General features: G+C 42.4%; 7 non-coding genes across 7 annotated transcripts; all 7 read right to left on the reverse strand.

The window, feature by feature from the left end:
- Positions 1–3,997: 3,997 nt before the first annotated feature.
- Positions 3,998–4,079, reverse strand: trnas-uga (transfer RNA serine (anticodon UGA)). The gene has a single exon. It is a non-coding gene; the product is annotated as a tRNA-Ser (tRNA).
- A 17,105-nt stretch (positions 4,080–21,184) lies between these two features.
- On the reverse strand, positions 21,185–21,257 carry trnat-cgu (transfer RNA threonine (anticodon CGU)). Its single transcript has one exon. It is a non-coding gene; the product is annotated as a tRNA-Thr (tRNA).
- A 184-nt stretch (positions 21,258–21,441) lies between these two features.
- Positions 21,442–21,531, reverse strand: trnar-ucu (transfer RNA arginine (anticodon UCU)). Its single transcript is given in 2 exon segments — positions 21,442–21,477; positions 21,495–21,531. It is a non-coding gene; the product is annotated as a tRNA-Arg (tRNA).
- A 556-nt stretch (positions 21,532–22,087) lies between these two features.
- trnat-ugu (transfer RNA threonine (anticodon UGU)) lies at positions 22,088–22,161 on the reverse strand. Its single transcript has one exon. It is a non-coding gene; the product is annotated as a tRNA-Thr (tRNA).
- Positions 22,162–22,582: 421 nt separating this feature from the next.
- On the reverse strand, positions 22,583–22,655 carry trnat-cgu (transfer RNA threonine (anticodon CGU)). The gene has a single exon. It is a non-coding gene; the product is annotated as a tRNA-Thr (tRNA).
- A 184-nt stretch (positions 22,656–22,839) lies between these two features.
- Positions 22,840–22,929, reverse strand: trnar-ucu (transfer RNA arginine (anticodon UCU)). Its single transcript is given in 2 exon segments — positions 22,840–22,875; positions 22,893–22,929. It is a non-coding gene; the product is annotated as a tRNA-Arg (tRNA).
- A 355-nt stretch (positions 22,930–23,284) lies between these two features.
- On the reverse strand, positions 23,285–23,358 carry trnat-ugu (transfer RNA threonine (anticodon UGU)). The gene has a single exon. It is a non-coding gene; the product is annotated as a tRNA-Thr (tRNA).
- Between the last annotated feature and the right edge of the window lie 418 nt (positions 23,359–23,776).

The following is a 23,776-nucleotide window of genomic DNA, read 5'->3' on the forward strand; positions in this document are numbered from 1 at the left end:
GTGGCACTATGGCAATCCAGATCATGAAAGCATGAAACGAGTCGAGAAACGACACGCATTAGAAATGACGGAAATCACACCCCAGAGCGGAACTTTATTTAATAACTTTATTAAACCATCAATCAACGTGGGGGCTTGAACGTCTGTGTGGAGCTTGCCCGTGACTCCTTTTCCTCCTTGTTCTTTGTCCTCGTGCCCCGTAGATCCCTTCTTTCCCTTGTGTTAGGTTGCTTCCGGGTTTGGTGTAGCTTGTCTGGTGCCGATCATTAGTCGTCAGATCCTGCCGTGAGACGGAAAATACTGGTCAGACATGTAGAGCTCTTGAGTCGTTGCTCACCGTATCTCTTGTGAAGGCGGCTTTTAAGCAGGCTGTGACAAGCTCCAGATGATCAGCAGCCGTTCCTGGCTGGTTCCCATGGCGACGCTGATTATGCTAGGGGTGACTCGTCACATGTTTATAAACTGTGGTTGTGTTAAACCGATATGCCTGTAATCATACATTTATACCTAATTTAATCATCGTGAAGGTTGTTCTGACAAAAAAACGATAGTAATAAACATAGTTATCCCTTACAAAAATTAACCATGGTTTTAAACGTTTATTAGCTATGATTTTTGCAGATTGATTACCTTTTAAATAACTACCATTTGTTTAACCAAAGTTTTATAGCAAATATTATGGTTAAGCTATGGTTAGATTTGCAAAACCTTTCATTTGTGGTTGCCAAAGTTGAACTATATTAACTACTTTTTCCTCTTTAGTTATACAATCAGGGTTACTTTTCATCAGGGGTACCGTAAAATAGTTCGCTTCTGGTTTTAATTGAATTAAAAGTTTTATGGTTTAAACCTTATATTTGAATAAATATATTCGAGCATGTCACAGTACAGAGACTGCTTTGATCAGAGTTACAAATGATCTGCTTTTAGCGTCTGACCGTGGCTGTATTTCGTTATTGGTGCTGCTAGACCTCAGTGCTGCATTTGACACCATTGACCACAGCATACTTCTACATAGACTCGAAAATTACGTCGGCATTAACGGAATAGCATTGAAATGGTTTAAGTCTTATTTATCCGACCGTTATCAATTTGTAGCAATAAACAATGAGGTCCAGTACGGTGTACCACAGGGCTCAGTCTTGGGACCCCTGCTCTTCGCATTATACATGCTACCTCTAGGAGAAATAATAAAGCGACACGGAATTAGCTTTCACTGTTATGCTGATGATACTCAACTTTATATTTCCTCAATGCCTCATGAAACCCAGCAGTTTCATCGCATAAAGGATTGCATAGTTGACTTAAAAATGTGGATGAGTAACAATTTTTTACTACTAAACTCGGACAAAACAGAAGTGTTACTTACTGGACCGAAAACTGCTATTCGTAGCAACCAAGAATATTGCTTAACGATTGACGGATGCTCCATAAAATCCTCGTCATCAGCTAAGAATCTTGGCGTTGTATTCGACAGTACTCTGTCATTTGAAAGCCATGTCGCCAACACCTGTAAAATTGCATTTTTCCATCTTAAGAATATATATAAATTACGTCATATGCTGTCACTGTCAGATGCAGAGAAATTAATTCATGCATTCATGACATCAAGACTAGACTACTGTAATGCACTTTTAGGTGGTTGCCCTGCGGGCCTATTACAAAAACTTCAACTGGTTCAAAACACGGCAGCTCGAGTTCTTACACGTACAAAAAAGTATGAGCATATAACCCCGGTTCTGTCAACCTTGCACTGGTTACCTATAAAGCATCGCATTAACTTTAAGATCTTGCTTATTACCTATAGAGCCCTACATGGTCTAGCGCCGCAGTATTTGAATGAACTTCTATTGTATTACAGACCTCCACATACATTACGCTCTAAGGGGTCCTGTCAGTTGGTAATACCTAGAATTTCAAAATCAAGTCCAGGTGGTAGATCCTTCTCTTTTCTAGCGCCTAAACTTTGGAATATTCTTCCCTGCACGGTCCGGGAGGCAGACACACTCTGTCAGTTTAAATCTAGACTAAAGACTCATCTTTTTAATCTTGCATACACTAAACCTCCATAATATTAATCCTCAGAGGATTTAGGCTGCATTATTTAGATCAACCGGAACCAGGAACACATCCAACAACAAATGATGTACTTGTTGCATCAAAGAGTGCAGAACAGTACTCTACTCTCAGCCAGTCTTGTCTCTTTGTTCCAAGGTTACCGCAGGATGCAGTTCATGCCTAGACCTGATGGCAGAGCTGAGAATGGGAAGCGGTGACCTGACAAGAGCTAAGAGGATAGAGCTGGATAAAGGACGCGACAACTTTGTTTTTCCTACAACATTTCAAATGCTATTAGATTGTTAATGATAATCTTAAATCCTTCATTTTTATATTTTTATTAAGCCTTGTTGTGCAAGCACTGTTGAGCTTGTGCAGTGGCAGCAGCTTTTGCCAGAGGGGAACTGGAATCCCCTGGTTGGGCCTGGGTTCCCCTGAGGTTTTTTTTCTTGATGGGAGTTTTGGGTTCCTCACCACCGTTTGCATATTGTTTTGCACTATCTGCCTGGCCGGGGGGGCTGCTTTAGAATTCATACTTGTATTAAATGTGTCTCATGTACAGCTGCTTTGTAACAATGAAAATTGTAAAAAGCGCTACATAAATAAAGTTGAGTTGAGTTGAGTTCCAGGCCCTCTGGGTTTCGGTCGTGCTGCTGCAGAGGACGATGTCAAAAAGGGAAAGGCAGGACTGCCGTAACCCAGATTCGAACCGCGGTTGCTGCGACCACAACGCAGAGTACTAACCACAATACGATCACGGCTAGCCAACATGCCTCCGGCAAAGTGACTGAGTGACTAGATCTGCAGGGAGAAGATTGACAGCTTTTGCTGAGGTCTCACGGTATTCCTTGAGCATGTGCTCGATGAAATCCCTGCTCAAAGCCAATGTGTAGACTCCAACGCACGAGCAAACTGTTTATTTAATTTTTATCAACAGAGGGAGGGCCCAGAAGAGCTCACAAGGTAAAGGTGACTAACAATGTGGAAACACATCGCCGGAACAAGGACTTGAACCCTGGACCCTCAGATTAAAAGTCTGATGCTCTGCCTACTGAACTATCCGGGCTCTTGAGTAGCAGCGACGTGTTGAGTACAACAGGTGAGTGCAGGTTCATCCCTCATCAAACACACCCTAACCAGCTAATGTGGCTCTGTAGGTAAGAGGAAAACTAGACTCACAACGGTCCAAGCGGAGGAAAGACCCACTGGCAGTGGTGGGATTTGAATCTACGCCTCCAAAGAGACTGGAGCCTAAATCCAGCGCCTTAGAGCGCTCGGCCACGCTACCTCAAAAAGGCACGTTGTGCCGCCGGTTTCCACCATTGTGTTTTACAGCAGGCCCGCTGTGACATTTCGCAGACAGTCAAGACCTTACAGGGTTCTGTCGGCATAGGGTTCAGTGCACCTTTCTGATGCAGGGGTGTTCAGTCCTATATCTGAAAATATAGCTGAAAGTCAGACGTGTTTTAAACACTGCCCAGACAGCTCATTTTTGGTCTTTTATCTGCCCGTGCTTTCCTTAAAGGTCCCTGCAAAGAAAACATTTATAAAATCACATTAGAGGCTATAAAGTATGTACACATTGTTTTACATTAAATGTTTACTACATTGTTGTATACCTAATTGCATCGACAACCCATCGAGCACTCCTGTACCGGTCAATTATGGTTATATCAACAACACGTGCCATCTGTTGCAGAGGTGCTCTTAAACATTTGTAAAATCATATAAAAGGCTATAAAGTATGTACACATTGATTTACATTAAGTGTTTACTACATTGTTATTTACCTAATTGCATCGAAAACCCATCGAGCACTCCTGTACCCGTCAATTTGTGTTATATCAGGAACACGTGCCATCCGTAGCAGCGTCGCTCGTAAAGAAACACGTGGGAGACTACAAAGGCTTGATTGTCTTCTCTCTCTCAATAAAGCAGCCATAGTCAGCAGAGTTTGAAACTGCGCGGGGAGGCCCCAATGGATTTCAAGTCCATCGCCTTAACCACTCGGCCACAATTACAACAGGTTCCAGGCCATCTGGGTTTCGGTCGTGCTGCAAAGAGGACGATGTCAAAACGGGAAAGGCAGGACTTCAATAAGACGTGATCCCCTGCCGTGACCCGGATTCAAACCGGGGTTGCTGCTGCAACAACGCAGAGTACTAACCACTATACGATCACGGCAAGCCAACAGCCCTCCGGGAAAGTTGCGCTAGCAGGACTTCGTTACTGCATCTGCAGGGAGAAGATTGGTAGCTTTAGCTGAAGTCTCACGGAATTCCTGACGCATGTCTTCGATGAAATCTCTGCTCAAAGCCCATGTGTCGACTCCAACGCACGAGCAAACTGTTTATTATATTTTTATCAACAGAGGGCGGGGCCAAAAGAGCTTACATGGTAAAGGTGACTTATAAAAGGGAAACTTATCGCCCGAACAAGGACTTGAACCCTGGACCCTCATATTAAAAGGCTGTTGCTCTACCGACTGAGCTATCCAAGCTCTTGAATTCCAGCGACATGTTCTAGGTGTAGGCCCTCGGGTGAGGGGTGTTGAGTAGTGCAGGTTCATCACGCACACCTGAACCAGCTAATGTGGCTCTGGAGGTAAGAGGAAAACTACAGTCACCCACTGTCAGTGCCTAAATCCAGCGCCTTAGACCGCTAGTGTCGTCAGTTTCCACCATTGTGTTTTACAGTAGGCCCGCTGCGACATTTCGCAGACAGTTAAGAGCTTACAGGGTTCTGTCGGCTTAGGGTTTAGGGCACCTTCAGATAGTCAGATGTGCTTTAAAAACTGCCCTGACAGCTCATCTTTGTTTTTTATTTGGACTTGCTTTCCTTAGAGGTCCCTGCCAAGAAAACATTTGTAAAATCACATAAACATTAGTAGTGTTATCATATACTGTGTGTCAAATAGTTTGATTGATTTATGTACACATATCAAATTTTCTGTCCACTGGTCACTCAAACTGGACTTTTATGGTAATACAGTCCTGATGACAGATATATTTTATGATTGTTTTGGGGGTATCATTTAACCCTTCCCTTCCCTCAGCATGTCTAACTTCCTAATCCACCCTTCACTACTTCCTTATCAAAAAGGTTTGTTTTCATCCTGTTTTGCTTTTACTACAGGATATTTGTGAATGACGTTTGTAAGATATTGAGATAGTATTAGTGTAATATGTGTGTTTTTCCTCTAAAAATGTTGTTTCCTTTGCTTTGTGGTTTTTATCATGCAAATGAGTGAAATGAGGCTTGTTGTTTCAAATCTTCTGAAAGTGTTTGACCCAGGATGATTCTTTGTATATATTATGTGGATTTGATTCTACGTTGGCAGCTATCGACAGTGAATGTGTTCAAATGGTGTATGCTGCGTGATCGCTACAACTCTGTGAGAGTTTAATTGTTTACACCGGAAGGGGATCTGGAGGCCGACGAGTTCTGACACCACCCACATGTGTTACAAACCATTAAAAAGCTACTGTAAAAAAGTTTATTATAGCCCTTCTAACCCCGGATCTTTAGGTGGTAAAAAACGTTTAAAACAGGGAGTATACAATGACACAGGGGTCTGTCTATCTGATAAACAAATTGAACAGTGATTATCCTCGGAGGATGCATACACTTTACATAAATCGGCTCCTCTAAATTACAAGCGAAACAGAGTAATTGTCTATATTTCTTCCGGCTTTGCTAGTGATCGGACGCATTTACTAGCGCTCCGTGCTTTGCGCTTCTGCTTTTATGCTTTATCTTTTTTAAACACCAGCAGTTCAGTACAGTGCTCAGACTAAACAATTAGGCACTGAAACCAAAGACTGGGAAATACTTCAAAACTTTCGCTAAGCAACCAGGATTTCTTACTGCGGACAATTGAAACTCTTCAGAATAATTCCATTGCCCACACTCAAACTGGTGTGAAAATGCCATCTGTTGGATCAAAAACCACCTGTTGCTCAAACTGCCACAAACTTCTACAAAAGATTGCAGTTCTCGAAAACAAAGCTACTAAACACACAGCTGTTACTCGTCGTGGACCCCCTCAGCATGAAGCCGGTGAGTTCTGTGAACCCAGCACTTCTCATCAGATTATAGTTAGCTCAGACAAACCTGTACAGATGCAAACAAAGGTAGCTGAGGACACAAACCGTTGGCAGAAAAAGGGCGCAAAACCTAAAGCCTGTAATATCAGACTGTCAAGAGTTTCACAAATTGCCGCATTAGCTTCATCTACCCCAAATATGACTAAGACTCGAGTAGACAATGTTGGTACTCTGCCACCCCCTGTACATCTTGAAAATAGATTTGAGGCACTAATGAATATGGGTGAAGAATCCCCAAACGTGGTAAGGCAAAAATCAAAAGTGGACACTGCAGTTGGCAGAAGCTCTGTGTCAAACAGGCACCGGCACTCTGCTCAACAAGCGCCCGAGCCAAATACTCTCATAGTGGGGGACTCAATTATCAGAAACCTTCGTAGCAGGGCATGTACATACGTACATACTATTTCCCTCAAGCAATGATTGCTGATGTAAGCAAGGAACTCTCAAACATCCTGAAACAACATAAGTCTGTAAATCGGACTGTCATACATGTGGGGAAAAATGATGCTCGAAAAGAGCAGTCAGAGCTCCTAAAAAGGGATTTTAATGAACTCTTTGAATTGCTTGGAAAGCTAAAGGACAGGCATTCATCAGTGGACCTCTCCCAACCTCTCCCCATGGACATTGGGATAACACCACTAAAGCTGTACCCTGCCCAGTGACATCACATCAGTTGGACGATGACGAGGACTCGACACCCAATGACGGTTCTGTGGATATCAACCAGGAGAGCCAAAACAACATACTTCAGTCTTCAGAAACACCAGACTCGCAGCCCCTCTCACTACACACTCTCTCCCTCTCTACTACATCATCTCTTTTGAGCTTCTCAGAGAAAATGGAGGAACTCGTTTTTTCCTGGAACAAAACTATCCCACTCTATTATCGCAAGTCCTCACGTTTCAACTAAAAAGCGACGGGCCCCACAACCACCAAAGCCTCTGGGTCAACCTGGCCAACCTTTTCCATTCAATTCAATTCAATTCAAGTTTATTTATATAGCGCTTTTCACAATGTGTATTGTTTCAAAGCAGCTTAACAGGGGCAAACAGGAAAAACAGAAAAGTTAAAACACAGCACAGTGCATGGTATTTATACAACGAGTAAGATCATTCTAATAAATGATATCTAATTTCTAAATAAATAAATCAATGAATGCAGTCTCCCGGTGAGAAGGCCAACACTGCCCTGCTGTGGCGAGGAACCCAAACTCCAATGATTGATTAATGGAGAAAAAAACCTCGGGAGAAACCAGGCTCAACCGGGAGGGCCAGATTCCCTATGACGTGTCATAGCTGCACTCAGACTGCTGACATGTGGTTAAGGTTTAGCATTTAATACCAAATATTGTAACTTCAGCATTAATAAGACAAATAGTCCGTCTTTGCTCTTGGTTGGGGATGTAGTGGTCTGAGCTGGGATGGTCCGATGGTCATATTTCTCTTGGCAGATGGTGGAATTGCCTTAGATGGAGCTGGGATGGTCAGTCAGTCTGCAGCTGTATCTGGCGTAATCTCAAATTGGGAATGGGCATCTGTCGGTCGTCTGGACATGGTGGAACTTCTTCCTACCTCGGGATGGGCATCCCGAGGCAGAGGCGGAAAGAGAATAAAGAGAATAATTAGCGTAGCTGCTGTTCATTAACTATGCATTAAGTGAAAGCTTGGCTGAAAAGATGTGTCTTTAATCTAGATTTATTGTATCAGGAAGGCTATTCCAGAGTTTAGGTGCTACGTATGAGAAAGCTCGTCCCCCTTTGGTGGATTTTGTTATTCTAGGTGTTGTCAAAAGTCCTAAATTTTAAGATCTTAGAGAGCGTGATGTGTTGTAACGTGATAAAAGCTCGGTTAAGTAAGTAGGTGCTAAACCGTTCAGGTCTTTGTAATTAATTAAAAGAATTTTAAAATCAATACGATACTTAATGGGTAGCCAGTGAAGCGATGATAAAACTGGGGTTATGTGATCGTATTTTCTTGACCTAGTAAGAACTCTGGCAGCTGCATTCTGAACTAACTGTAGTTTGTTTATCGATGATACAGGACAACCACTAAGTAGAGCATTATAATAGTCAAGCCGTGAGGTCACAAATGCATGAATAAGCTTTTCTGCGTCTGCAACACATAAACTATTTCGTAATTTGGCAACATTTCTAAGGTGAAAGAAGGCTGTTTTTGTGATATTTGAGATGTGATTTTTAAATGACAGGTTGCCGTCTAATATAACGCCTAGGTCTTTAACTGTATTTGTTGGAGTAACAGTGCAGCTTTCAATTTGCAGGCTGTAATCTGAGATATTCTGTTTACTCGATTTTGGTGCTATAAGTAATATTTCTGTTTTGCTAGAGTTTAAAAGGAGGAAATTACTAGTCAGCCAATGTTTTATGTCCTCGATGCACTCTGCCAGTTTGGATAGCTTAAAGGAATCATCTGGTCTTGATGAGATATATAGCTGAGTATCATCTGCATAACAGTGGAAGCTAATTCCATGTTTTCTAATAATGTTGCCGAGGGGAAGCATGTATATGGTAAAAGCAAGGGTCCTAAAACCGATCCCTGAGGTAATCCATAATTGACTTGCGTAAGATTTGAAGATTTCCCATTTAAATGGACGTATTGATATCGGTCTGTTAAGTAAGATCTGAACCATTGCAGTGCCTGTCCCTGAATACCGATATAATGGTGTAAACGATCTAGTAGTATTTTATGGTCTACAGTATCGAAAGCAGCACTAAGGTCAAGCAGGACTAATAGTGAGATGTTACCTTTATCATAATTATGACAATTGTCATAATGAGAACAGTGGGTTAAGCAGTAAAGGGAATATTCAGAACCTAAAGGCTGGGAATGCTAACAGCCTGAGTGCAAATAGCGAATGATCGTATAAAACAAATTTATCTGTGCGTTATATGACGATATTTGGTATGGGATACACTTAAGGATAGGTTTAACCCTCTGTGAGTTATCAATTTAGAACATAAATATTTAGAAATAACAGGCAAAAACGATATATTTAGAAAAAGTTTGATGGAGCTCTGTCTCAAACCACGCTCTCTCAGCAAACAGGAAGTGATCAGGTCCAGGTGTGTCCAGTCTCACAGATAGGATGTTCCCTCTGTAAGAGCTCTCCGGCCTTTACCAGAACGCCAGGAATCACACAAACCCCCATCTGCTGGAGATGGACTAAACAAGACTGCAAACAGCACTGGTAACAGTTATGAATTGGGTCCCTGCTATGATAACAGCAACAATCTCAAGTATTTACAGAATAAGTGGGAACCCGGTGCACCATTATTCTGTTTACACTTATTTACAGACCTCCCAAATACTCCCCAGTCTTTGTTGATGATTTTTCAGAACTGCTATCAGCTATTTCCTAAGAATTTGACTGCTTTGTTATTGCTGGAGATTTTAATATTCATGTAGACAAGAAAGAAAACAACACTGCAAATTAACTTTTAAATGTTTTAAACACTTTTGATCTTATCCAGCATGTGCACGGTCCCACACACAATCGTGGACACACTCTGGATCTGCTTATTAGCAAAGGCCTAAACATTTCATCCACTATTATTAGAGATGTGGCACTGTGTGATCCTTTCTGTATTTTCTTTGATATATCAATCAGTCCTACCACTGAAAATAGACCCATCTCTATAAAAAAGAGGTTCATAAATGAGAACACCAGTGAGCTATTTATGAATGCTATGTCTTTGTCACCGAGTATACCTGCAGACTCTATGGATGTTCTCCTCGATAGCTTTAATGCAAAAGTTAAAAATGCTATTGATGCCATTGCTCCAGTAAAGGTCAAGGCGATAACTGGCAGGCATAAAGCACCCTGGAGAAACACACCAACAGTACAAAATATGAAAAGAACATGCAGAATTTCGTATGTGGCGAAAAACCAAACTTGAAGTTCACTATAACATCTATAAAGACAGTCTGCATGCATTCAATGTTGACTTGGGCAAAGCTAGACAGAATTTTTTCTCTAAAATTATAAACTGCAAAATAAATAACACTCGCACCCTTTTTGCAACTTTAGAGAGACTAACAAATCCCCCTAGTCAAGTTCCAAGGGAAATGCTCTCTGATGACAAATGCAATGAGTTTGCAACATTTTTCCTTCAAAAGATCAATAATATCAGAATGGAAATCAGCAAAGCTCCATGCGGCAGTCAGGTCAGTCTGACTTCAGTGCATCAGAAATTAGTAACTTTGTCTAAATTTCAGACAATTGATCTCAAAACCCTGGAGGAAACGGTACAGCATCTTAAGGCATCAACTTGCAGCCTTGACAAACTTCCCACATCCTTTTTCAAAAGAGTGTTTAACTGTTTGTAAGCAGATTAACAAATAGTTAATACCTCAGCATCATAGCACAGAGACAGTGCTCATAATAAATGAGATGTGGCACTTTAATGATTAATGATATTCGATTGAATTCTGATTCAGGCAAAATATCAGTTCTGGTTTTACTACATCTCAGTGCTGCTTTTGACATGGTAGATCACACTATACTCCTACATAGGCTTGAAAACTGGGTAGGGCTTTCTGGGTTTGTACTTAAATGGTTTGGGTCATATCTGAAAGGGAGAGGTTACTATGTGAACATAGGCAACCATAAATCTGACTGGACACCCATGACTTGTGGTGTTCCACAGGGCTCAATTATTGCTCCGCTCCTCTTCAATTTGTATATGCTCCCACTTGGCCAAATAATGAAAAAGTACCAAATTGCCTACCACAGCTATGCAGATGACACTCAGATCTATCTAGCCCTCTCACCCAATGACTACAGGCCTATTGACTCTCTTTGCCAATGCATTGATGAAATTAACAGCTGGATGTGTCAAAACTTCCTTCAGTTAAATAAAAACAAAACTGAAGTCATTGTTTTTGGTAACAAGGATGAAACTAACAAGGTAAACACATACCTTGACTTAAGAGGTCTAAAGACACAAAGCAAGGTAAAAAATCTTGGGGTCATTTTGGAGTCTGACCTTAGTTTCAGCAGTCATGTCAAAGCAATAAGCAAATCAGCCTACTGCCATCTCAGAAACATAGCCAGAATCAGATGTTTTGTATCAAGCCAAGATTTAGAGAAACTAGTCCATGCTTTCATCATCAGCAGGGTGGATTACTGTAATGGGCTCCTTACATCAGACAGCTACAGCTCATACAGAACGCTGCTGCCAGGATTCTGACCAGAACTTAAAAATCTGAGCATATCACTCCAATCCTCAGGTCCTTACACTGGTTGCCAGTTACTTTTAGAATCAACTTCAAAGTATTATTAATTGTCTATAAATCACTTAATGGTCTAGGACCTAAATACATCTCAGATATACTAATTGAATATAAACTAAACAGACTTCTCAGATCATCAGGAGCAAGTCAGTTAGAGATAACAAGGGTTCACTCAAAACAAGGTGAGTCAGCGTTTAGCCATTATGCCACGGTAGCTGGAATCTGCTTCCAGAAGACATCAGATGTAACAGTAGCTACTTTTAAATCCAGATTAAAAACACACTTGTTTAGCTGTGCATTCACAACCTGAGCACTGTGCTGGTTTACATCAACTGCACTTCTATTTCTAATTTATTTTATTTTTGCACTTATTCTGTTTATATATACACTCACATTTTTTATCAATTTTATTGCTGTTTTATTGTTTCTTAAAATCTAAAGTATTTGTGATCTTAAATCATTTGCATTTTAATGATACATCTTATTTCTTTCTGTCAATCATTTTATGTAAAGCACTTTGAATTGCCCTTGTGTATGAAATGTGCTACATAAATAAACTTGCCTTGCCTTGCCTACGGTATGGATATGCATTTGGTTGACATTGTTTTTGTAACAACATTATAATAATGTATAATTTGTTTTCAACCAATGTCATAATTTAGAATTATAAATCGCATTTAGTATTATTTAGTGCTTTTATTTTGAAGTTTTCCGCGCAAGGTCTTATGGGGACGTATGCGTGTGAGAGAGTCGTCAAGCTAACAGCAAGAGAAGCATGTACAATTTAATGCTCTGATACAAGTGTTAAGGTTGATATAGTGGATGTCAGCGATCTAAGGAAACATTTATTCCCTTGTGTACAGCATGCAGCCAACGAGGTATGCTGTTTTGTGTCTGTATTTTACTTTGGTTAACGTTATTTTACATGCTGCGCATGCCATTGTATGTGCATATTAAGCTAATGCAGTCTTTATTTTCTCGTTATACTGTATGTTTAGTTTTCACGGTGGATATGGAGAATAAGCTTCAAATAAACCCGTTACAAGAAAACCACTTGTGTCTGCCAGTGCTTCGAGGGAATTACAGTGAAAACTCGAACTGTTCATCAACGCGAGTGGACATTAATCGACAGCGCGCAAGTTCAAAGGATCAGCAACAGCCGGTAGCGCGCAGAACTGTCATCAAAGGACTGAAGCCGAAAGCAGACAGAAGTAAGATGACGCACAGATCTTAATGAACAACATTTCAAGACAAAGCCATAAAGAACTGGAACACTAATAAGTCAAGAGTGATCTAAGAAGAGGGCTTCTGTTAAGGTTTGCCAAAAAGATTTGCGTCAATATAGCATCTGTGTGTTAAGTAAATGTTTTGATTTATGTGACCATGTAATATACATTGAAGCTTGCCATTTTGTAGACACAGTGCCTGAGTTAAAAGGAAATTATATTCAAGTTTAAATAGTGTGTTTAGAAGTGAAGGTTATTGGTCATTTAATATTTAAGTGTCTAAGTCTATATTCTCTACAGAGTTAATGCATAATAAGAACATTTTAAAAGGTAATACCCAAAGTTGAGTTAAGCTTCTTTTTTTTGTGCACATTTTCTAATCACATTTGAACCTCATTGAAAACTGAAATTTAAAAATCATTTAAGCTTACAAGTAACAATACGTAAGTGACATTTACATTTGAGTAAGCGTTAAAGGCAAACAGAAGTTTAATTTAACAGTTTAATTTAACAGTTTAACTTAACAGCCTTTATTTAGAAAAGTGGGTCAATTTAAAGGATTAGACAATGTAAGAGTCAAGTGAGCCTACAACTCAGGTTAGGGAAAGCATAGAAGAAGATCAAGTTGGTGTTGCTGAAGTCCAGCAAGAGAAAGCGCAGCAGCCAAGACGAAGTCAAAGAGTGAGAACTCTAACCGAAAAAGGTAGAGAATTGCAAGATAAAAAAACTAAAGCGCTTCATCAAAGGTTCAATTACATTTATGATAAATGGAGAACCCAAGTTAAATCTTCAAAGAAGTCATTATCACAGTCAACAGAGCCCTTACCTGATGATCTGCTTAATGACATCATCGGTTGCATCACAGGTCTTTCTGCAGACGTTCAGCGTGTTTATGATGAACTACGTGACGTCTCAATTCCAGAGCAAGACACGCGTCGAAAAGTGGATCTGTGTGTAGAGATTTCCAAGTTCATTGTATCCAAAGCCTCAAGTCGACTGGATGGAAAGATTCCAGAAGGAGAAAAACAAGATTGGCCTGAAGCAGGCTCTCTCTTCGACTCAAGTACAAACAAATCAGGTTCTGTCACTTGTTTCTTGAAAAGCAACTCGGTGCATTTAAGTAGGTCTTCCGTTAAACGACAAGAAGCTGCTGCTGAAGCTGCTACAAGCCAAGCTGTTCTGAAAGTGTTACAAGAACAAGAGAGAGAACAATTGGAAATACAGCGCCTAGAAGCAGAAGCTAAAATGAAGATAGCTGATCAAGAAGCAGCAGCAGTAAGGCGTTGTTTAGAACGAGAAGCAGAGGAAGTGAAACGAAGACTACAGAAAGAGGAAGACGAATCTAAAATTAAGGCTAAAATGGAAGAAGAGTTTGGAGCTCTACAGAAAACTCTGGAAGAAAAACGGAGGAAGATACAGCATCTGGAGGCAGTAAAAGGTCTTAATGCAGCACGAGCGAGAATGCAGGTATATGATCAAATGAAAGTCATAGAAGAAGAACGGAAAGATATACTGGAGCATGAGATGGTAGCAGATAACAAACTCCCGGCTCCTTCAAATCCTCAGGCTCTACTTATGACCTTAATCCCACAAGCTATGACCACCTCAAATGGAAGTACATCAGAGCTCATTAAGGTGCTTGCAGGTGCTTTAAGTGCCAATAGAATTCCAGTTCCTGAACCTTCAGTTTTCAGTGGCGATCCATTGCAATACAACGATTGGAAACTCTCCTTTGAAACACTGATCGACCAGAAGAACATTCAAGACAAAGAAAAGATATACTACCTTCGAAGATATGTGAGTGGAAAAGCTAAGAAAGCCCTCGATGGTTATTTTCTTCTCGGAACTGAGTCTGCCTATGTTGCTGCATGGGAGATTTTGGAAGAGAGATACGGAAACCCATTTACGGTTGCACAAGCATATAGAGACAAGCTTCAAGCGTGGCCCAAAATAGGATCTAAGGACAGCCTTGAGCTCAGGGAGTTCAGTGATTTTCTCCGTAGTTGTGAGGCTGCCATGGTTCACATCAAGGCATTGGAAATCTAGAACGACTGTAATGAAAACAGGAAAATTCTCTCCAAGCTACCTAATTGGCTAACGGCAAGATGGAACCGGAAGGTTATCGAAGTAGAAGAAGAGATAAACCAATTTCCCTCCTTTAGCCAATTTGTCAAATTTCTGGCAAGGGAGGCCAAAATTGCCTGCAATTCTGTCACATCATTGCAGTAACTAAAACAAGGTGAAGCTGAAAACCCAAAAGTCCAAAAACATCAAAACTTCAGAGCAAAGACACTGACCACAAGTTCCAGCGAACAGACTTTTATTACATGCACTTTCTGTAAGAAAACTGGGCATACTTTACACAAAAGCAGGAAGTTCATGCAGAAAGCGGTTTCGGACAGAATCAAATTCATTCGTGTTGAAAGTCTGTGCTTTGGGTGTCTCAGGTCTGGTCACCAGTCAAAGAGCTGCAACAGTAGAAGTGTCTGCGACATTTGCAACAAGCGGCATCCTACCTGTCTGCATGAGGAGCGAGACAAAAAAGAACAAAGACCGCCACAAGCCAAGCAAAATCCAAGTCAAGAAAGATACAGAGAAACACCTCAATCATCCCATCATGAAGAAACCACAGCTGCTACTTCCAATAGAGTAATATTTGGTGAATTTAATGCAAAAACAGCTGCAGTAATTCCTGTCTGACTTTCATCCTTAACTCAACCAGAAAAAGAGGTCCTTGTATATGCTCTCTTGGATTCTCAAAGCGACACAACCTTCGTTCTAAGCGAAGTAGCTGAAGTCTTGGAAGCAGACAAAGAACAAGTGAAGCTCAAGCTCTCTACTATGACCTCAAGAACCACAGTAGTAAGCTCTCAAAGAGTAAATAACCTACAAGTCAGAGGCTTTTACTCCGGTAAGAACATCTCCTTGCCACCCGTCTACACACGCAAGTTTATTCCAGCCAACAAATCGCACATACCTACAAACGAAACTGCTAAAGCATGGTCCCATCTAGAGCATCTCCAAGAAGAGATCGCACCTCTGCAGGTGGCACCTCTACTTCCAAAGGAAGTTGTGTTTGGCGAAGATCATCAACCTTATGCACAGCGTACGGACCTTGGATGGAGCATTGTTGGCCATAGGCATCCCACTGTAGACTACGGTGACGCCATCGGAATTAGTCATCGCATAGTAGTGAGACAAGTGACACCAGGTGTGGAGTCTTCTCTCAATCTCAAAACTGAAGTACACTATGTGAGCCGAAACAAAGTAAAAGAGATCACTCCCTCAGACATTATAAAGGTCCTTGAGTCTGACTTCTCTGAAAAAGCTGGAGAAGATAATCTGGTGTCTCAAGAAGATCTCAAGTTCCTGACAAAATTGAGAGAAAACATCACACAGAAACACAATGGTCACTACGAAATGCCATTACTGTTCAAAGAGGAAAGACCCAAATTACCTAACAACAAGACATGCGCAACACATCGACTGCACTGTCTTGAAAGGAGATTAAAGAAAGATCAAAAGTATTACAAAGACTATGTAAACTTGGTGGACGATATTATTTCACGTGGTGAAGCGGAAAAGGTCCCAGAGGAAGAAATTGACAACAGTCCGGCCTGGTACATTCCACATCATGGAGTTTATCATCCACGAAAACCAGGAAAAATACGTGTAGTATTTGACTGTTCTGCCAAGTTTAAAGAAACATCTCTCAATGACTACCTGCTTACCGGTCCTGATTTGACAAATACATTGGTGGGTGTTCTATGTCGCTTCAGAAAAGGTTCCATTGCAGTCATGTGTGACATTGAAAGGATGTTCCACCAGTTTCACGTGAAAAGGGAAGATCAAGATTATTTAAGATTCCTTTGGTGGGAGAAAGGCAACTTGGAAACCATACCATCAATTTACAGAATGAAGGTCCACTTGTTTGGAACAGCCTCGTCTCCTGGCTGTGCCAACTTCGGCCTGAAACATCTGGCAGGACAAGGACGAGGTCAGTTCAGTGAAGACTCCATACGCTTCATTCAAAGAAATTTCTATGTTGATAATGGCCGCAAGTGTCCAAACTGGGAAGGAAGCCATTCAGCTTGTCAAAGAATCAAGAGAACTTTGCTCCACTGGCAAGCTAAGACTCCACAAGTTTGTTTCCAACAGTGAGATAGTGATGGCAACCATCCCAGAAGAAGAACGTGCCACAATCAAAGATCTAGACATGGCCTTGAGTTCACCGCACATGGAGAGAGCTCTAGGAGTAGAGTGGTGCATCACATCAGACTCATTCAAATTCAGAGATCAAGTAAAACTTAATCCACTAACAAGAAGAGGTGTGCTCTCTACTGTTGCCTCTGTGTATGATCCCCTGGGGTTCATGGCGCCCTTTGTCCTTTTGGGGAAACAAATACTCCAGCAAATGTGCAGAGAGAAAATTGGCTGGGATGAGGAACTTCCGGAAAACCTAAGACCTTAGTGGGAGTCCTGGATCAGAGACCTGTCCAATCTTGCTGAAATGCAAATCAAAAGATGTTTTTTACCTTCAAATTTCGGCAAAGTGAAAGGATATGAACTTCACCACTTTGCAGATGCAAGCGTCTCTGGCTACGGTGAATGTACCTACCTTGGAGCCATTAACATGTACGATGAAGTTCATTGATGTCTGGTAATGGGCAAGTCAAGAGTGTCACCAACCAAGGTCACAACTATTCCGAGACTTGAGCTTTCTGCGGCAGTTGTTGCGGTTCGAACTAGTGACATGCTCCAAAGGGAATTAGAAATCCAAGATCTGCAAGAGTTCTTTTGGACAGATTCCACAGTCGTTCTTGGCTACATAAACAATGATGCCAGAAGATTTCAAGTTTTCCTAGCCAACCGCATACAGAGAATCAAGTCAAGTACAATGCCTGAGCAATGGGCTTATGTTGCCTCTGAGAATAATCCGGCAGATCATGCCTCTCGGGGTTTAACTGCAGAGCAACTTAAGAACTCAAACTGGTTCACAGGTCCAAAGTTTCTTTGGTGTAAAGAACTACCTGAAAGAGAACCCAAGGTGGGAGATCAGACCGGATGATCCCGAGCTTCGCAAGGTGCTTGTGTGTAATACTAAAGCCACGAAAGATAGATCTTTTCTGGATCGCCTACAGAAATTCTCTGATTGGACAAGAGCAGTAAAAGCAGTTGCCATATTTAAACGACAAGTCAAAGAATACAAAGGTGTGAAGCAAAGAACCAACGCAGCTACAAGCTTAGAAGAAAGGAAAGAAGCAGAACTCACTATCATCAAGCTAGTTCAAGAAGAAGCATTCTCAGAGGAGATAAAAAGCTTGAAAGCAAAACGGGTAGTTACCAAGACCAAAGACAGTAAGCTGTATAAATTGAGTCCTTTCTTGGACGAAGAGGGTATTTTAAGAGTGGGAGGACGCCTAAGTCAAGCCACGTTACATCCACATGTGAAACATCCAGCAATACTCCCAAAGAACTGCCACATATCAGTCTTACTCATTGAGCACTTTCACAAAAGAGTACAACATCAAGGACGTGGAATGACAATAAATGAACTGCGAGCTAATGGATGGTGGATCCTGGGATGCAGCAGTGCTGTCGCATCACACATCTCCAAATGTGTCAAGTGCAGAAAGTACAGAAGAGGTACTGTAGAAAAAAGGATGGGTGACTTACCACAAGAAAGAACGGAGATGACTCCACCCTTCACTTACGCAGGCATAGACTGTTTCGGTCCAATCTATGTAAAGGAAGGAAGAAAAGATCTCAAGAAATATGGTCTCTTACTTACCTGTCTATGTTCAAGGGCCATACACATTGAAATGATTGATGACATGACAACTGATGCATTTATTAATGCTTTAAGGGCGTTCATTGCCATAAGAGGAAACTAAGATGTGACCAAGGAACTAACTTTGTTGGTGCAAGGCGAGAGTTTGCAGAACTCCTGAAAGAAATGGATCAAGAAAGAGTAAAGGCTCTAGGATGCAAATTTTTTATGAACCCTCCAGCGGCAAGTCACATGGGCTGTGTCTGGGAGAGACAAATAAGAACAGTAAGGAGTGTTCTAACTGCTATACTTGACCAGTCATCCCGAAGGCTTGACAGCACCTCTCTAATAACATTCCTGTACGAGGTTATGGCTATTGTTAACAGCAGACCACTCACAGCTGAACATTTGAATGATCCATCTGGACAATATAAAATGTGGATCTCTTTAGAATGGCCATACCTCTACTAAAACGGGGTTTCAACATAGCAAAACCGCATCTTAAATCAGCTGCAAAAAATATACTGACTGATGTTGTCAGTAACACAATGTCGAGTGCTTTTAACATCAATAACAACAGACATCAACAGGACGGATCGGTCCTGAAAGTTATGACAAGTAAACGCCTATTATGGCCGCAGGTGTCAAGAGGAGGGGTCCCAAGCTAAACAAAGCAATGGGTAAATCTAGGAATGGTTCAGTTGGAAAAAATAAGCTTAGAGTGTCGGTAAAACATAAGGCATCCGCAAAGAGAACCTCTAAAACCATCTTTTAGATCATGGCTTTACTACATGGTATGCCAGAAGAGTGTGTTAAATCAGAATTGGATTTATTCACAGTACTACCAACTCAAACAGATATCCGACACAGCAACCCTGGAGTTTTTTATAGCGGGGAATGGAGAGGATTACATCGATCTAAATAATACGATGTTGTTTTTGCAAATCCAGACGGTACAGATATCGCAGATGGGGCTCCTGTGGGGTTAATTAATTACGCTGGTGCGACCATATTTTCACAGGTTGACGTATCGATTGGGGATAGATTAATATCACAGAGCTCCAGTACCTACACTTACAGATGTATTATAGAATGTCTTTGTAACAAGATTCAAGAAATGGAAGGAAGAACATTTAAAATAAAGATTTAATATATATAATGACAGCCGGCGGCCCCTAACGGCCGATCGAAGGTGAACAAAACATAAATACAAATACAAACGTAAAACATGTTCGGGCCCGGTCCTCTCTCTTCAACGGTCTGGTCGCTCGTTCTCTTATATGCTCCCAATCATCTACGTGATTCGAACCCGGTGTGCGCACAGCTGGCGCTCATTCACAATTACTCACCGATCTCGAACCACGGGCTTGCCACGCCCACTCCACTACATACCCCAATCACCCCTCACAGGCCGAGGGGTACCCCCGAGACTGTGCATGCTCCTTCCCCCTCCCTCGGGAGGGGGGGTGGGCTGGGGGTATGCAGCGACGAGATGAGACATTGGAGACGGGAGCCCTCGGAGCGACCGGAAAGAGAGAGGGGAGAGAGGAAAAAAAAATTATAGTCCGGTTACCTGACATTCTGCCGCTCGGTCGTCAACCAGCCGGAGTACTCTCCTTCGCGGTGCCTTGTGGTGGCCCTGGGGCTTCGGTGGATGGCTCGACCGTCTGCCCCGTGGCGGCCGGCGGTGGCTCCTCCTTTATCTGGGAGTCGGGGCGGGTTCCCCGTCCCCTGCTCCTCCCACTTGGGCGGGCGGACGCAGGCTCCGGCGTCTGGTAGGTGGTGGCCGCACTCAGAACTCCCGCCCCCTGCTCCTCCCCCTCGGGGATGGACGCAGGCTCCGGCCTCTGTCAGACAGCGGCAACTCCCCCGCTCCCGCTTGCACAAACCCACCCCACCTCGACCCTGGGGCGCGGCAGCAAAGGTCGCCGTTCCACCGAAGCTTTGATGGTGGCTGCACTATGCACTTCCGTTTCCCCAGAGCCACCGCTTCGGGCAGCCACTGGCACCGCGAGGCCACTCTGCGGCGAGGACTCTCCGACAGCATGTCTCTCCTTCCTCCCGGGTTTCGGCACCAATGTAACAAGATTCAAGATATGGAAGGAGGCGGGAACCGGCAGACATTTAAAATGTAATATAAATAATTTGACCAGCTAAGCCACAGCGCCAACACTCGGACCGATCAAAGCACTTGTAACTGAAAAAAAAACAAAAGGGGCCAAAACATGATGACAAAGTATCAAGTTGATGCAGAAGGCAGTCGACAGGTTGAAGCCCTATCTCTAGCAACTGAAAGGTATTCAGTATTTTCCTCAACGTTTAGAGAATATCTTTTACCCCTGCAATTTACACATTATTCCACGGTTTTGTGATGACTGTGACTGACCAGTTACAAAGGGGAAAACCAAACAATTAAGGAGAGATGGGAATCATGGAAGAGGTCTCCTTTGACAGGGGTATGGGAACCGAGGTCCACACTGGGGCAGAGTCAGTCATGAATAGATCAGTTTTTTCAAAACCGTCACGGTCTTCATTTTTGATACAACAATTACAGTTTGTGAACTTGACAAAATGTTTTTTAACTGAAACTTGCCACACAAGTCCGATTTTTCTGTGGACTGCTTGACATCCACCATCACTCCAGTGCTGCAATACTGTGCAGGTAAGCAGGATGTGATGAGCAAGTTCACTTCTTGGGTGTTTCTGGAACATTTAAAATAACAAAACCCTTCTTTCAAATACGAAAAGATGTGCAACAAGAAGCGCCAAGGCACTAGGCTCCGCTGGGATTTGAACCCAGGATCTCCTGTTTACGAGACAGGTGCTTTGCCAGCTAAGCCACGGCGCCTACAACCAATGCCTGCAGATCATGTGACTGAAAAGTAACAAAGGGGCAAAAACTCACAGTAAAATGGAGGAAAACATGCAAAGGGATTGTTTAAGAGTTATTGAATGTGTGTACCCTCTTCATGTAGCAACATATCCTTCCCTAGTCACGATTTTGGGGAGTCTTCTGCAAACTAAATAAACCACGACTCTAGTGGGACTCGAACCCACCACCTTTGAATGCCGACATTACTCAATCTAGAAGTCCAATGCGCTATCCATTGCGCCACAGAGCCTTGAATGCTGTTCCTGTCCCTGTTCATCAGGCATCAGGCGCATGACAAAACTATTCCCAGTAGAACGGAATAAATCTGTCTACAAAGACAAGGGAGTAGTAAACAAAGAGCACACACACTAGGCACCGCAGGGATTTGAACCCAGGATCTCCTGTTTACTAGCCAGGCAATTTGACCAGCTAAGCCACGGCGGTATCACCCGGAATGATCACAGCACGTGTAACTGAAAAAACGAAAGGGGCCAAAACATGACGACAAAGTATCAAGTTGATGCAGAAGGCAGTCGACAGGTTGAAGCCCCATCTCTAGCAACTGAAAGGTGTGCAGTATTTTCCTCAACGTTTAGAGAATATCTTTTACCCCTGCACGCCACACATTATTCCTTCGTCACGTTGCACACGCATCCAGCTTTTGCGAGGATTAATGCCCATCCATCATCTCTTAAATATTTCCAAACTTTGCAGTTTAAACGGGGTAATGAGTAAAACTACATGTCGAGGGGCAATGGCTAGGTTTCCCTAGTCTAAAGATCACAAAGGAATCACACAAACTTCCCAGGCACCGCTGGGATTTGAACCCAGGATCTCCTGTTTACAAGACAGGCGCTTTGACCAGCTAAGCCACGGCGCCAACTCCAAAAAGCGGTTTTGTGATGACTGTGACTGACCAGTCACAAAGGGGAAAACAAACAATTAAGGAGTATACCCCCTTCCCATACCCCTTTGACAGGGGTATGGGAACCGAGGTCCACACTGGGGCAGAGTCAGTCATGAATAGATCAGTTTATTTCAAAACCGTCACGGTCTTCATTTTTGATACAACAATTACAGTTTGTGAAATTGACAAAATGTTTTTTAACTGAAACTTGCCACACAAGTCCGATTTTTCTGTGGACTGCTTGACATCCACCATCACTTCAGTGCTGCAATACTGTGCAGGTAAGCAGGATGTGATGAGCAAGTTCACTTCTTGGGTGTTTCTGGAACATTTAAAATAACAAAACCCTTCTTTCAAATACGAAAAGATGTGCAACAAGAAGCGCCAAGGCACTAGGCTCCGCTGGGATTTGAACCCAGGTTCTCCTGTTTACGAGACAGGTGCTTTGCCAGCTAAGCCACGGCGCCTACGCCCACTGCCTGCAGATCATTTGACTGAAAAGTAACAAAGGGGCAAAAACTCACAGTAAAATGAAGGAAAAATTGCAAAGGGATTGTTTAAGAGTTATTGAATGTGTGTACCCTCTTCATGTAGCAACATATCCTTCCCTAGTCACGATTTTGGGGAGTCTTCTGCAAACTAAATCAACCACGACTCTGGTGGGACTCGAACCCACAACCTTTGAATGCCCACATTACTCAATCTAGAAGTCCAATGCGCTATCCATTGCGCCACAGAGCCGGAATGATCACAGCACGTGTAACTGAAAAAACGAAAGGGGCCAAAACATGACGACAAAGTATCAAGTTGATGCAGAAGGCAGTCGACGGGTTGAAGCCCCATCTCTAGCAACTGAAAGGTGTGCAGTATTTTCCTCAACGTTTAGAGAATATCTTTTACCCCTGCACGCCACACATTATTCCTTCGTCACGTTGCACACGCATCCAGCTTTTGCGAGGATTAATGCCCATCCATCATCTCTTAAATATTTCCAAACTTTGCAGTTTAAACGGGGTAATGAGTAAAACTACATTTCGAGGGGCAATGGCTAGGTTTCCCTAGTCTAAAGATCACAAAGGAATCACACAAACTTCCCAGGCACCGCTGGGATTTGAACCCAGGATCTCCTGTTTACAAGACAGGCGCTTTGACCAGCTAAGCCACGGCGCCATCTCCAAAAAGCGGTTTTGTGATGACTGTGACTGACCAGTCACAAAGGGGAAAACAAACAATTAAGGAGAGATGGGAATCATGGAAGAGGTCTCCTTTGACAGGGGTATGGGAACCGAGGTCCACACTGGGGCAGAGTCAGTCATGAATAGATCAGTTTATTTCAAAACCGTCACGGTCTTCATTTTTGATACAACAATTACAGTTTGTGAAATTGACAAAATGTTTTTTAACTGAAACTTGCCACACAAGTCCGATTTTTCTGTGGACTGCTTGACATCCACCATCACTTCAGTGCTGCAATACTGTGCAGGTAAGCAGGATGTGATGAGCAAGTTCACTTCTTGGGTGTTTCTGGAACATTTAAAATAACAAAACCCTTCTTTCAAATACGAAAAGATGTGCAACAAGAAGCACC

The sequence above is a fragment of the Triplophysa dalaica genome, chromosome 5 (assembly GCF_015846415.1).
Source record: "Triplophysa dalaica isolate WHDGS20190420 chromosome 5, ASM1584641v1, whole genome shotgun sequence".
NCBI classification, from domain to species: Eukaryota; Metazoa; Chordata; class Actinopteri; order Cypriniformes; family Nemacheilidae; genus Triplophysa; species Triplophysa dalaica.